This window comes from Hesperophylax consimilis, chromosome 7 (assembly GCF_061612785.1).
Source record: "Hesperophylax consimilis isolate HC1 chromosome 7, BYU_Hcon_1.0, whole genome shotgun sequence".
Classification (NCBI taxonomy): Eukaryota; Metazoa; Arthropoda; class Insecta; order Trichoptera; family Limnephilidae; genus Hesperophylax; species Hesperophylax consimilis.
The window spans coordinates 21,238,791-21,254,618 of record NC_142842.1 but is presented as its reverse complement, the minus strand read 5'-3'; the positions used below and the strand labels follow the sequence as shown (position 1 = coordinate 21,254,618).

Genomic DNA, 15,828 nt, shown 5'->3' with positions numbered 1-15,828 from the left:
AATAATAAACCACTGCAATTAAAAGCTATTTTATTACCAGTATAAACAAACAATGCGAACCAATTTATGATTTGAAATACCTAACTATAGTAAAAAACATGAAATACGTAACTAACAAATTGCAGTTATTTGAAAAATACTAGAAATAAAGGTTATGTGGATTCGAACTCGGGAAAAAATAATGTAGTTGACTATGGAATGTTGAATTTATCACTTGTAATATACTATACTATATAATATAATTTGGTATGTTTTTAGTGCACATTTTTCGCAATGATAATCCGCCAGTAAAAATCAAACGAAAAACATCCTTAATGTTAAACTTGTTAGTTTAGGTAGGTAGATTTTTCTATAATGTTCCGTTTTTTCAATGTTCCACTTCGAAATGTAACCCCTAAATATACTGCAAATATTTATTAATGATGGTACAAAAGCCACCACAAAAACTGACAGTGTGATATATTTTCTCACAGAAGCTCCAGTATCCAGTTCGAGTATCACCAGCAAGCGGCAAGCGGCAATCTTCCGCCAGCGGCCGAAGCTCATCAAGTTGCGCGCTTTCTAACTCGTCGCGCGTTGAGTTGATAACCTACGGAACTTGAATGCGCCTCAAGTGAACTTTTACAAGAGAAAATACACCAGTCTCGTACTGTATTCTTTGTCTAGCCCCTTATTTGTATTCGGAATTTGAATTTCACTATCTTGTACCATCTTCATTATAATTAATTGCCCGCTGATGGGGAAACTCGTAGAATCCTGTAATTTAATTTAATTTTCAATGCCATTTAAAAAAATAGCCGGAACGATACATCACTTCGTCCATATTGAGATACGATTTCTCTTTGCACTCCATGACTTACTCCACTGATTTTTATTGTTATATAAAGGTATCTATTTATACTATAACATTAATACTATATTTATTATTATACTACCTTCCCGCAAATATTAAGGGGTCATCGCAGAACTAAGTTGTCCACACTTCCCACTGTTAGGTTTTGAATTTCTTAGTTTTTTAAAATAATTGTTAATATCAAAAATATTAATTCCAATAAATTATCATTTATACCTAGAAATTGGTTGAATTCAATTATTTTTAACATTCCGAATTATGGGATTTTTAATACGTGTAGTGCTAGTGCAGACCTAAAAATTCACTGAATATTATAATAAAGTATTCATAAAAATAAAATATGCTTCAGGATCATTGCTTTTGATAATTAAAAATTTACACCGTTAGCAAACTTGAAAATTACGACATATCTATCAAAAACTTGAACAGAACAATTCACATATCAATATAATGTATTATTATTTTAAAAAATTGTACCTACTCAATCGCTTTTCTGAGTTATTCCTGTAATCAGTCCCAATTTAAAAAATTAAACTTAATTTCGAAACAAAATTTTCAAAGTTCATTAAACAGTAGTTGTAGACAGATCCACAACTGAAATTAGTATTTTTGTAATTAAAATAAACTGTGTGTACAAGGACAAGATGTTACTTCGTAAAAATAATATAGATAAATGTAATTTTGTACCAGGCTATTAATACAGAAACATTCAAAAGCAACGTTTGAAAAAATAATACTACCATAATTGTTCAAAACATTGAAGCAATCACTAAATTAAAATTTAGTACCCAATTCGTTCAAACTTTGATACCCGACTGGTTCACAGTATTCACATATTCGATTGAAAACCCACATTCATGGAACAATTTGCATTCCTTAATCTCGAGTGATGGCCGAATTCCTATAACAATTCGTTATTTGCTTTTAAAATAGAGTTTCCGAAACCACGGGAGCTGAGTTAGGAGCGCGCCGAGGTAATATTTTAGTTTACTTTATTTTTTCAGAGCTTCGATTCAACGCCATGGTATTTGTTAAAGAAACTTAACACTCAACAGATAACCCATAGCGATCGACGGAAGTTCAAGATATTAAAAGTTACGACCTACCTAGATGAAGAAGAATTTAATTCTGATACATTGGTCGCTATTTTATTTACGTTACATTATCAAATAGTAGTACTTCTGAATCTCGACGGAATAATAACCTAAAATAAATCACGGTAATACTTGTGGTATTAAAATCTTAAATCGTATCTTGTGAATCTCTGTTAATCTGATAATAATAATAATGTGCTAACTTTTCTTTTTGCATATTTTAGAGTTTAGACTGTACGTAACAGCGGGAATCTTTAGAACTTATTCAGTGTTAGGATATTTTATTATTTGGAAAATATCTTTTTTAAAGGTGTGTAAATTTTTGACAGATCGTAATTTTTGTTTTTTCACTTTTATTTTTTTGTATTTATTCGAAAGGTAAATTTTCTGATTTCCAATTTGAATGATTGATATTTCTATTACAAAGAAAATTGACAGTATTTGTTTTTGTTAAACAATGCGGAAAATATTTTATTTATAATTTCATATTCATAAATCCTATAATCACAACATCCAATGAATGTTCATGGGTGTGTGCTAGTTTTACGATATTAATGCACAATGTACTTGAATCTATTCACTGATATTATCGTATAAAATTTCGATATTCTTGATGGTAATCCATGCTGCTTTTTGCAAACATAGTTAGATTCGCTGTTGTGCACCTCACATTTTGCTGTTGAACAAAATGATGTTAACACAATGAGCTTTCAGGAATAATATTGATGTTGTCATGCCTTGTGCCGCAATTAAAGAGGATTGTCCTCGAAGTATCTGCCACGGCACGGAACGATGCGCGGAACCAATTGATCAGATATGAGATAACAAACTAAATGTGATGGCGTAATGAATGGACAGGGTGGTTGCTGTGTATCTACCCTGCCATGTTATTGTTACGATAAATAATCTACCTATGTATTTGATTCAATTATTATTACTGTACATCATATCAGATAAATGCCAGTAATTTTATGGCACAAGGGATCATATCTGGTCTAGTTCACTGTTCTTACTAATTTTCGTGAAATCTTTACTTTTATTTATTGTGGTTTATAAAAATACTTCAGTTATTCATAATCATTCTGAAAGAAAATTATGAATTTTTGGCAATTGTGGCAAAGTAAAAAATAGATCGATTATTTTAAATCAGTAATTTATCACGTTTTTATTCCAATGTCTAGAGACAACTTGCTCCTGTCTCTAAATCTGCCTTAAATAGTCAATTCATAAAAAGATTACGTGGGTTAATAGTAATTTAATAACAAAAAGGTGTTGAGTTTCTAAATGGCTATTATTTGTAACATCGCGTGGTCAATCATCGTGTTTTTTTTTACCCATTCACTCCTTGCCGGTGAATAGGTAAAAAGAAAATACTAAATACGTTTTATTTTTAAATGGCTCTCATTGTAGAAAATTCTGTTAAATGTCTTTTAAAGGAATATCTGTTATAAAGCTCATTAATTAAACAACCTTCCATAAAATAAATGCCGATGATTTCTTTTGAAATAAGTAGTAAATAAATAAGTAAGTACATTATTAATCGAATAGATTTCTGTTTTCTAACGAAAAAAGAACAAAAAAACATTATTAGTAACTGTTTACCCCCGTGCTTTCTATTGAAGGTAAACGAAAGTAAACTGGAATTATTAAAATGTTTTTTTTTTTATATTATAGTCGATAAACAAAACTGCTACTGCATGAAAGACCGAACATTGAAGCTATGATATTCTGGACACATTTTTAGAATGAAGAATCACTACCCTTTACAATATTTAAGAAGAAGAATATAATTCAAAGCCACTGTTTTTGGCTCCATATGATAAAGTCATCGTTTTCAAGCACAGTTGTATAAAACAAACAAATCAGTCAGGTGAAATTGATACAGTTTTCAAGACGAGGGGGTTAAGTTTTTCATGTAACTCAGCAATATCAGGAAATTCTATTTTTACAATATCATATAGATATCTGGCGTCTTAATAATTAATGATTTAAAAAATTCTTTCAAATGCTCATCTTCTGTCTCGCAAGTGAATCTTTATTCACAAAACTTCGTGTTTACTAATTTTGTATAATGGGCAAGTATTAATACTGTAATTTGAACGATGCCTTCAAGTCACATCCTAGCTTTTTAAAGCGCCTTTGAGATGATCTTACACCACTAAAATGGAGCTATAATATTGAACCAAGTATGTATCTTTTATTTATTAGTATAATTATTAAATCTCACCGCCTTGTGTGTGTAAAATCCTTCTATATGCGCCACTCGGTGCGCCTCTGGGTGCAACTGTTCTACTGTTTACAGAAGACACGGCGCATCTGTGAGGACTCTGCGGGTCGGGAGATGCAGTGAAGATAAGCCAAATAAACGTTTTGATTGCATTATGTTGCGGCTCAAACATGTACGGTTGGGGTTGCATGTAATTGAATGCAGTTGGCATGGATTTGATTGTAGTTTTATCTGATCGTGGAGGCATCTGTGGTGTGATGGCTCGATAGGGACCCGACACCGGGAATTGTTAACAGTGTTTTGATAACAATGCTCGACATACGTCTATAAGCGTTAGTCTTTGGAGTGTGTGCGATTTATTCCACATGGAATATCTACAATATTTTTTCACATTATGAAGTTTTGATGTAACATGTACGTATTCCACATTAAGTGTTAAAAAAGGTTTGTTTTGCGTAAATAAATTAGTTGAATTCTTGGTTACATTGGTAGGTAAAATAAATTATTGATTGTCAGAATATCAGATATGTTTTTACGTCAGTAGTATAAAATATGCGTTTACGTTTTCTGCTAACATAAGTATAGTTTTAAGAAATTTATCCATTTCTAGAAATACAATTAAGATTTATTGATAGAAATTTACACATATTAAAGTAATCGTTGTTCATTTATATACATATTGACAGTTCGTGTACTCAAAGGCTTAGGTTTATTTCAAAACCATTACATTACTACCCATACACCTACACACTGTCATTTTCAACGGCTTAGGTTTATTTTAAAACCATTACATTACTACCCATACACCTACACACTGTCATTTTCAACGGCTTAGGTTTATTTTAAAACCATTACATTACTACCCATACACCTACACACTGTCATTTTCAACGGCTTAGGTTTATTTTAAAACCATTACATTACTACCCATACACCAACACACTGTCATTTTATTTCAGACAGTTTTTTTGGTTAAGTGATTAGGTATCTAAATACGAAAATCATATAATAAATTACTTCCACAACGTTAGTATTGATTTTGAAAGGTACGTACAGACCCATAAAACTAAAATGAAATATATTATGTCTTCAATTGCTCGGAAACGATACAGACGATAAGTACCTTAAAAAACGCTACCGCAATCAAGCCTGCGTAATAAAAACAAGACCACTCACAACATTCAAACCAGATCATTGGAGGCTTTGCCTTCTGCATCAACATAAACGTAATCACATAAAGGCAGCAAGTACCGCCGAGAGATGACTGGCGACACTTGATCTGATCTCGGAAAGGGGGTGGGAAGGGGCATTATTTGAGGGGGGAATATAGCTCCGCCTATTCCTTATGCGCAATTGAGTGGGGAGATTTTATATTGTAGATATTTATTGTAGAAAACTTGCAATGCGTGAAGTTTGGTTCATACGTTTATATATGATTTATAGTGACAATTTTTAAAAAATAAATGTTTCTTGAGCAGAATTCCATACGTATTATTTACGAAAACGCTAAAATCTTTGTAAAATGTAATTTTAAGACCATAAGATGAATTAAGGTAATGTGTTTTTGTATAAATTTCACTTCAACAAAACATTTATTGCCACCAGATTTTTTAAAGCGGTAGCAAGTAAATATTAAGCCAGCTTACTTCTATAATTTTTTTTCTAAAATTAGAAGACATTATTACAAAGCGATATGTTTTTGTAACGTTGCAAATATTAATGTGTTTTTTTTAATACTTTTGCTTATCATGTTGTAATTCATACATGTTGGTACTAAGGTACTAATGATAATCGTAAACATTATTCTTTGAAAGACAAGTAATGCTTTTTGTAAATATTATTTTTTATAGCCAGCACATTCGTATGTTAAATGGTATGGATGGCATGTAAAACGGAATTTTTTTTAAATTATAACAATTAAATTAAATTTAGAAACATTTTCCCTAACACCTTCCATATTGAATGTAAAAACATTAATAAATAAATTATCGCTTCACCTCTGTCAAGGGAGACATTGACAGGTAAATATATTTAATGACTATTTCTTTATTAGTCCTTGCGTTTAGACGATGATTAACTATTTATTCTATCTGCATTCTTACAATCTAATTCATATTACCGACAGTTTGATACGTGCAAATTATTCACTTTCAATGTTCACAGATTAGCATAATGTTAACGCGTATCATAAATCATTAAAAGCCAATAGCAATTTATATTTTGAATAATGGCGTTTGATTGGGACGACTGAGAGCAAACTACCCATTGGATGCATCTATCAGATGCTGCAACTGAAGCTGGTTGCATCGATATGGATGAATATAACTTTTATGGACAACAATATGAACCGACGATGAATCAGTGAATGTATCTATGGTTCATGGTTAGTTTTTAAATGGTGTTTATCAATTGGAAAAATATTTTTTTTATAGCACCGTTTGAAAAATTATTTAGCACTTAACGGTAATAATATTTTTGTGTGAAGTTTTAAAGGATGATTAATTAATTAATTAATTAATTAACTTATTGGTTAATTTAATTTAGGGATGTTTGAATTAAGTTTATGAACTAACTAAGTACATACTACTATTAACTTTTGAATAACATCTATATCTGGGGTGATTAGTTTAAATAAGATAATACCTAGATAATCAAAAATTGAGCATTATTGCTGGAACATTATCAGTATATCGGGTTAAATTATTGGTAGATACTTTAGAGGCTTAACATGTTAGTGTACCTTTACATTTGCGAACCAAACAGCGAACCGTACTAAGGCGTTTCGCCCCATTTGTAATTGCTTCGTTTCTTTCCCATAAGTTGAGATTCAGTTCGGCAGTTCGGCTCGTGGATGTATACTTAGCATTAAATCACATTTATAGGACCTATCTAGTTAGTTACTTATCAATATTATTAAATAGCGCTTTAAATAAATAACTCGAGAAAACAGGCAATATAGTAATTACTCTTTGACACATTAATTAAAAATCCAAAAATAATCGACGTGTGAGCTTTCGACCTTTTACCACATAACATTTTCATATTATTTTTAAAACTTACTAGCGCAGAAATACTTACTAGCTCGTGGAAAATCACGGGATATTCATAGAGGCGCTATTACGAACTAATTTATCTTCGGAACGTGTTTCACTGTTATCACGCGAGAAGCTGTGGGCAGGGACCGGATTCAGTAGTTTTTGATCGTTTCGGTCAACGAATTCGAATCGGACTAATTAGAGGTAAAAAAAATTGTGTCTCTTTTATTTTATTTTATTTATTAGCGTTATAAACAGTCTTTATACATGCATATATGACATTGATCAGAGTAGTTATGTCATTGACCAATAAAATGACGACAAAACAAACCATAACAGAAAAATACATAACAACATACCTAATACAAACAATTCTGATAAAGTACATCAATTATCAAAAAAGTATTAATCAATTGAAATATTTTCAAAAAATCAATGAAATATTAAGTTTTTTGGTTAAATAAGATGCAGTATCACTTTTTAACGGATGCTGTGAATTTAGCTAGGTTCGTGTTAAACACATCGATGTTTGGGCATAATCTATTAAATGTGCTACAGCTTCTTATAAATACATTTTCAAGGTAATTTATATTGCTTTTAGGAATATAAAACGTATCCAGAGATCGAATAACTCTTTTTGGACATTTAAAATGAATATTTTGTAGTAAGTATGGGCTATCAATATGGTTATGAAGTATCTTATAGAGCATCAATAGGTCTCTGATATCACGGCGTTGTTCAAGAGATTTAAGGTTTATAGGGACATAGTATTCATCATTTCGCACGCGATAATAGACATATTTGATAAACTTTTTCTGAACTCTTTCTAGATGTGCTGTATAAGTAGAAAAATGAGGGTTCCACACTGTTGAAGCGTACTCCAGGTAGCTTCTGACGTAAGATATGTAAAGAATCTTAAAAGTTTGTGGATTTTTGAAAACTGAACTTACTCTAAGTATAAATCCCAACAATTTCAAAGCCTTCGACGTGATATGCTCGACGTGAGATTGAAACATAAGCTTACTGTCTAATAGAACTCCAAGATCTCTTATTACATTTACCTTGTTTAAAATATTGTTCTTAATTAAGTATGGATATAATATTGTGTTTTTCTTTCCAGAAAAAGAGATGACGCTACATTTATCTGCATTCAGAAGAAGACGATTTTCTAGACAATATACATTAACCAGAGAGTTCAGATCATTCTGGAGCTCCATACAATCCCTCTCAGACTTAATTATTTTGACAATCTTTTTGTCATCCGCATATAGATACAGCTGAGAGTTATAGATAGTTTTGTTGACATCATTTATAAAAATATTAAATAAAAGGGACCAAGATGATAATACATCAATTGGGATTGTCCGAATTTTCCTAAAATCAATTCCAATTTAATAAATGGCAATTAATTAATTTTCTGTTTAAGATATGATATTATAGGTTTAAAAAATTTCAAGACAAAATTTAAATTCAAAGCATAAATTCTAGAGTTCATCACAGAGTCAGAACCAAAAATAATATTGTTAATTACTCTTATTAGCAAACAAAATACTTTTTTCTACTCTTCTAATGTGTATAACGAAGAACACCTATTTAATAATATACTTTCAGTTGACTTCGTTTTTGAAACGCGACCCTGCGGCACTACGTTTGCATTCGTTCGACGCGAGGATCCGACCAGCGACCCTGGAGCGTCAATCACGGGGAAGTGAGAGTTAATTTTTCATGCCGGTGCGCCTGTCAGAACTTCACAAAATCTTCCAACGAGCCATATCTTCTTCACGGCATACAGTCAGCTGCTCACTGCACTCACTGTACCTACTCTACACCGCAGACCATCTAATTTACAAACTGTACACTGGATACTCAACAGTCCAAACTCTCAACTTCGCGACAGTGATATTTAAACTAATTATGTTATAACATCAAACGTTGCTATATTTGCAATTTTAGTATTTTTTACCCAACACCCAAGTTTGAAAACTTAGTTTTTACACTTGGGCAGTAATTAAATTAGTGAAGAACTTAATTTGTGCATGAGGCTTTTTTTGCATCAAATAATGAAGAGTGTAATATTTGTAGGTACGTAAATATTAAAATAATTGTAGGTAAATCATATGAAAGACGAGATATATAAACCTTACAATTTTACGTATTGCCATTGATATCTTGACTTTTTTAATATGAAACCGCAAAAGAGTTCTAACTACTTCTAACTGTCTGGAACCAGTGAGACTATAGCGTCTTCAATTGGGGATTTTTTGTGATGCTGAAGGTAGTGGAGAGGGGAAGGAGATGGGAAAGAAGAGTAGGGGAAGTATCTGAGTATTCAGATCCGGTCATCAAACACGGCCAAAGCTATTTTAAGCAACGTTTCAAATATTAGTGGTTGTCTTACACCAGGGTAATACGAAAAGTATCTTCTGGAACGTATATAATATTTAAAATTAGTAAATTGTGAAATAAAAATATATTTTTTTATATTTGCGTACGTGATATTTGAATCCGTGACCTTCTGTGAGGGTCTTACCACGGTGAAACTTTATATAATTGCGTTAACCCAAACTCGTAGAAGAAAATGGAGAATTTTGGAGCGCAATTTTGAATTTAGCTGCGCCATCATATATCTGGTTTATGGTTAAGATTTTCTTCGTCAACTATTTCATTGATTAAAAATTATTGAAAATCTATGTCAATGTCTTAACTGAATTTGTTAGGATGGATAACGCACAAGTACCAACGTATTAAGCGAACATCTTGGAAGTTAATAAAAAAATTGTTAAATCACTGGAAATTGTGCAATTTTAACGAATCGTGTATCGCAACATTTTTAACGAATGTTTTCTTGCATTTTTTCCATAATATTTTTTAAAATACGTAATATTTATAATTAATTGCCTATTTATAATACTGCTAAACTAAAAAATAAAAATCTTTAATTATTATTATCATAATTACTATCATTAATCAATATTCCGATTTTCGTTTGATCTTGAACGAGAAGAAAAATTTAACCCAATAAATCTGAAACGTCAATTTTAACACTCATTAGGAAAAATAATGCTAATGCAAGTAAAGTTTATTAATAAATAGCTACGTTTACAATAAATAATAAATCTTTCAGCGCAGAAAATATGGCTCATGAAAAAGCAGTTCTTCTTCAATAATTAAAATACTGGTTTAGTGAATAATTACAAATATTTTATATTTCTTACATTTTTATAGCTAGGTTATACCTACCATAAAAATGTGTCTGATATTCTTACTTTAATGATATTGGTATGCATTTTGTTAATGTTGAATGTGACTGAAAATAATCAGTCGGGTAAATAATAAAAAACAGTTATAAGGAGAAGAAGTCATAAATGTCTTTGGTGTGATATTTGATAAAATTGTGCCATCAAAAAAGAGCCTAGTACTAATATTTAATTAGGTACTTTGTTGAGTATTTACAGAAAGAGTGCCAATCATCAAATACATCGTGAATATTAAAAGATTTTTGTAAAAAATAATATTTTAAGAAACTAAACAATAATATTTTATAGTACTAATAATTTAGTAGCATCCAAAGCTGAGCTAAAACTAAAGAGTTAGCAGCATGATCTCCGGTGTACCGGTACACGTGCGTGAAACTCAACGGATACGAGCGGAAAACCTATTCACAATTGATTTCCCTCCATGAGAACGGGTCGTTTTTTCGACTTGTTGTTGTGTAAGTCGGCTTGAATGTGAAACGAGTAACCGGCCATCGTTTGTCCTCCTTCAAAACCGCATTAATAAATCCCTTCCTACTGCCCCTACTTTTACCCGCCGCACAACGTTGCCTAACATGATGGCGACCTTGTTCCCTCTTGGGAGGTGTCACATAAAATTTAAGTGTTACATAAAATTGAATAAATAAAAATTAAGATAAAAAAATCTTAATTTATATTTTGCAGTGGTTTCAATCTTATTGATGATACGAAGTTTTTTATGTGGTTTTATTTGGTGATATATTAGTATAATACCAAAATACAAAGTGTCCGATTCACCGCAACAATGCGGTTAATCCGGGATCGGATAACTGGATGTTTGGCTTGCTATACTCACAAACGGCATAATGCGAGTCTAGAGTCGAGAGCGAACCCGCCTTATATTATTCATGAGTTTAACCGAGAGAGGCCAAAGTGCTAGTTGCTGGTGTTATAACTCTATCAAGATTTATGAATAAATTTCTAAAAGATCATACAGAGGTACAATAAGACCGTAGGAGGTTTTGTTTCAAATTGACAAGGCTGGGATTTCATACTGTTCCTTATGGATAGAATTTTAATTAGATTTAGCGGCGGCTAAGCGGTGAATTTATTAAAGTTCTTAATTAAATGAATTGATATGTTAATCTAGCTTACCGGAATAAAACTTAGTAATACTGAGGAAATAAGATAATGATGTCTAGCACGAGCCATACTGTTTGAAAATCTGTCAATAAAAACATTTAAACTGGAATGACTCTAATGATGCCAACTATGGAAGATATCATAGTAAGTCAAACATCCAAAAGGATTCTGAATATTAAATCAAACTATCGGTTAGTAGCTGAGTTGATAAAAGCTTCGGCTTCCCATCCACGCGTCGTGAGTCCATCAATATTTTTTGTAAATTTTTTCCACATGTAAAATGATGATAGCTTGTGGTTTTTAATATTGTCAGGATATTCCTAACAATATTTGGTTATTTTTTACTAAAAAAATAAACAAGCGTGCGAGGCGAAGAAGTATCGTAAATATCTAAATGGTGTAGAGACTACATTGAAGATAAGGATCTGAATGGAGGCTTATCCTAAAAGAGCCGATAAAGATAATGAAGATTTTGATGCAGTTTATTAGTGTTGTGATTGCATTATTGTTCATACAGATGATTCAAAAGCTTGGATTTAAAAACGAATCTTTAATTTTTTTTTAAATTTTTTGCCAAAAAAAACAGTGCCCACTCGATGTGAAGTCTAAGAAAACAAAATCAATATCACTCACCACTAGGGTGATTTCACCGAACTGCCAATACATTTTCAGACCTACTTGATTTAATATTAAAAACCTCTCAGTCCTACACTAAACCAAAAATAATATGTTATGAATATAACTTATGTTTCTGTATTATGTTTGTAAAATTTAAGTATTTATTGCGCTGATATTTAGGTATGTAATTATTATATGTTTTTAGCTGATCCGTACCCTGTACTCGGCGTTACGGGGGGTTATTCTTAGGAGATAGACATATACCACTTTTATATGACTTTTCTCTTTTATGACAAAATTCTCCAAATGAAAGTGAAAGCCCTAACAAAATCCGTTGCGTAGTTTATAAAAACTAAGCACACAAACAGACAGACGCGGCTAGCGACGTTCTTTTATACTATCTAGAGATTTTCGTATAATTTTTGTGAATTTTCGACATGAACATATTTTCATATTACGTTCGTAAAAGACCTACGGTAATAAGTATCTCTAAATAGTGTAAAATAAAGTCGCTATCCGTGTCTGTCTGTTTGTGTGTTTATTTCCTCTAAATTACGCAACGGATTTTGATAGAGTTTTCTCCATCATTTACAAAATTTCTTCCGAAAGGTTTATTTATATTAAACATGCATATTTTATTTGCAGAAAGTAGAGAAAAGTCTCCGAGCAAGGCCGGGTACACGTAAGTAATATTAAAATAAATATGTATATTTTACCACTGCCTTGGGTAATCTTCGAGATTATTTATTTTTAATTTGCATTTAACTGTAGTTATGATCTGTGGAACAACGAAGAAAAGCAACAAAAGTTACAATTTAGATAATTGTAGAATTGAAAATAAATTGCTATTTTGCAATTATCGTACACCTACTCTGTGTACAAGTACCTACATGTAGATAAATTATATATACAAGAATTGACTGGATCCTACTATTCAATTTCAAAGGCGGGTTTGAGTAATGCCGCCCGGGAACCATTTATTAGATAATCAACACCCCTGCCTTAGGTCACACCAAGTGGTTGGATACTTAGCAGGGGTGCCCGTGTTCATTGGGTGAAGTTTGTCTAGGTCTTGGTGACGAATGTGTTTGCCCACCTTCTTCAAGGCATCGGGAGATACTGGACGAGAGAGACCTTTTGACCTCTTCAGATGGACTCTCTTAAAACCCATCTACTTGCACCGCAGTGGGAAGGATGGATTTATACGTCCGTCACTCTCGGATCCCCATACACCCTCGTACCTTTTCCTTCCTAAAACTTTATCTCATTCATTTCGCTAAAAAGACCCCTCAACACAGAATCCCCAAAGATAACATAGGCCCTGAGGGAATTTTTTATTTAGGTGTGAAGCTTATGTAAAACAATCTGGATAGAAATAACCAAGTCTTTGCTTAGGTCGTACCCAAATGTGTTTTTACAGTCCAAAAGATTTAAGTGTATACATATAGTATTTATATTTTTACGAAATAACTGTTGCAAAGCTTTTAGAAGGAGAAACAGCCATAACGCAATCAATAAAACATGTATTATAGATCAAAAAACATTTTAATGCTCTCTGTTGTGACAACATGTTTTTTTATTATTATTTGTCATTGTATAATGTATATCACATTCTCATGGTTATGAGATCACTTCTCATCGAGTATTTCGGTAATCAGCGTCTTGAACATATTCCTAAGGAGCTTTGAAACAATGCTTTTTTGGGATCAATGTTGACATAATGTTATGCAATCTTGTGACCAAAAAGCTATTGTTGTGGTATTAGGAATTAAGCGTGTGAAACAATATGCTAGGATTATAGCATATACGTGAACCCGATATCCTGATTAAGAAAAACACATTGTCTGTTGATTTTAAAGACAAGTTTTGAAAAATGTAATCAGAATAATTTATTTTAAAGCTGTCAATAGAGTGCATGGTGACAGAAACAAAAAATGAAGACCAATTTTTCGATTTATTGTCAGTAGGTATATTACAGGTATGTACCAATTATGATATTTTACTTGTGACTAATGCTGCTTGAATTGTTTTACGTATTTGATGCGATATCAATAATTTAATGTATTATTTTTTATTTAGGGTTATCAGAACATGTCAATTAATTAAGATGTTATATAACTATCGGCGGAAAGCATTTAAGTTGAGCCGTCGGAATTTAACAATATCTTGATATAAGATACGGTAGCACCCTTTTCACGTCTTTATCTACGGCCGTATTTTTATTTCAACGGTGAAAATTTTCTCGTCTAGCAGAGCCTTGAGGGGTAAGATATATAAATTATTTGATTCCGTTCTAATGAACAGCATTAATACAATCCGACGCTTTAAAATAAAACTATAGAAATCTGCTTTTGAATGCACAGTACACACCACCCATTATCACTTGGGAGGTTTGATACCTACGCAATTTAATAAAATAATACGCTTTATGCTTATTTAAAAAAATACCGTTTGCTATTAACATGCATTTTTTAATATTTTTATCTATTTTTCATTAATTGCTCTCTGTGAGGACGAGAAATATATACATATTATTTATTATTTTTGCCTATGCTTTGGATAGTAAATATGTCACAATTGGTATGTAACATTTACATCTGGATTAAATAATGGTTCCGCTGCACAGTTTACTGTATAATATTCTGTGCACCTTTTATCGCCTTGGTAGAAGAATATTATTGTATATTATAGCAAAATTATAGATAGATATTTCAAACGCTTAGCGTATATGATATAACTCATAATTTTACAATGCAGTAAATAGATAAGTATGAGTGTTGAAATTGACGACATGTAGTTAGGTACATTGAACGCCATACAATACATAGATACGTGTTGTACGGCGAGCTACCATAGAATCACTACTAACATTGATTGATGCGTATGGTGTATTTAAACAGTACCTGTTTGGTAAAACAACAATAATAATATGACTCATAGTGGATTGGGTAAGACATTATAGAATAATTTATATATATTGAATACATAGAAAAGCGAATCAAGAACATTCAACATTTATTATTTAACATCTTTAAAAATGATTATCGTATAATGTTCTTACCTTAAGTTTTTGCACTAATATTGCCGCATCCAAGGAACTATAAAACAGTGTTGTTCATAAAAATAGATTTAAAATTATTTTAACAGTCTTTAAATTTTTACAAAACCCTTTGTTTTTTTTTAAATCAGAGTGAATAAGAGAACCGTGGTGACATAATACTTTAAGTAATAATTATTCTTATGTAGTTTCTAGGATTTTGTTTTGTTTTTGATCAGTATGGTTAGGTTAAAATAATGTTCGATCTACAATCACCGAAACTTAAAAATAATGTCACACAAGGATGTTGAAAAAGAAAATGTTTTACGATTGTTATATATTGGTCGTAAATGTTAATTGCATGTCCATTGAAATAAAACGATTAAATGTGTAACACGTTTCTCTAGATTGCATCCATAATATGGCTTTGTACGGGATGGTTTAAAGTTTTATGGCTGATTTTACATATTCTCTCGACCGTTAAACCAAAACAGAACACAGTCCAACAGAATTTTTATATGTCTTTTTGCATCCTTCATGGCATAACATGCAGAGGGCACTAAATGTTAAACGTAGTATTCTGTCGGA

At 31.6% G+C, this 15,828-nt stretch overlaps 1 protein-coding gene across 1 annotated transcript in view; it reads right to left on the bottom strand.

The window, feature by feature from the left end:
- LOC149422472 (uncharacterized) overlaps positions 1-15,370 on the bottom strand; it is a 212,033-nt gene extending 196,663 nt beyond the window's left edge. The window contains exon 1 of the mRNA XM_089633303.1: positions 15,265-15,370. The gene's annotated coding sequence lies outside the window, so the exon portion shown is untranslated. The remainder of the gene's footprint in view (positions 1-15,264) is intronic.
- Positions 15,371-15,828: the final 458 nt, after the last annotated feature.